This window comes from Montipora capricornis, chromosome 1, assembly GCF_036669925.1.
Source record: "Montipora capricornis isolate CH-2021 chromosome 1, ASM3666992v2, whole genome shotgun sequence".
NCBI lineage: Eukaryota > Metazoa > Cnidaria > Anthozoa > Scleractinia > Acroporidae > Montipora > Montipora capricornis.
In genome coordinates, this window is record NC_090883.1 from 14,909,312 (window position 1) to 14,910,305 (window position 994).

Consider the following 994-nt stretch of genomic DNA (forward strand, 5'->3'; position numbering starts at 1 on the left):
CTGGAGCGAATGATAGCGCCTTGAGAAAGGTATTCGTAGATATGATTGTATTCACCTTTTAGCATCATCTTTTGCTGTATTTTATTGTCACCTGTATAACTCTGCAAGTCTTTGAACGCCATAGACAAACAAAATTTATAATGACCTAAGATGCCATCATCTTCCCGCAAGATCGTCCGCTTAACCTCCAAATTTTCCCTCCGAAAACCAAACCCTTGATGCAGTCTTTCTCGGATGTGAAGCGTCGTTGTGGTCCCTTCGCCGTCGTTTCTTAAGTTCCCTATTATAGGATTGGTATGGGAATCGGGAAAACGACGCTTTGCCACCTCATTCATACAAATCCTTGTGTTTTTCTAAGTCTTCTAAGTTTTCAAACCACTTTAAAAGTCTTCCTTCGAAATATGAAGTTGCACATTTTTTATCGCTTATTTGACCCGTGGTAAAAATCGGAATCTGAGCTCTGTGGCGCGAACTTATGAAAAATTCGTTGCAAGGCAAAAGCTTTTCGTTCGTAAACAGAAGTATGGAATTTTCTAGTGATGACATGGTCATACAATCTTTACCTTAAGTATTTTCACTAATAATTTGTGTTCTGACTAAGGCAAACACAATCTTTTCATTTCTGACCTATCAGACCAGTTTGTTGCAAATAGCCTTTTGTCTTGCAAGGGCCTACTACCCCGCTGCTACCAAAAATCACGCGAGAAAAGCAAAAGCAAATAGCCCTTAATGGACTTCAAGCCAGAGACGTTAAATCAAAATATACTTTGCTTGGTACCAAAAAATGAGCATCGCTTGAATAATATCATGGAATTTGTCACAGTTTCCCCAACATTTAGCGATCTCAATGGAGTCGAATTCAACACTGGGGCTTGATTATTAAAGGTCTCTTCCAAGCTTTGGCTTCCTTAACTGGACATGCTTACATAACTTTGAAGGTAAGATATCTGATTTAATCTTTTCTGTATCGACGTCATGTCAAACAATTTAACAA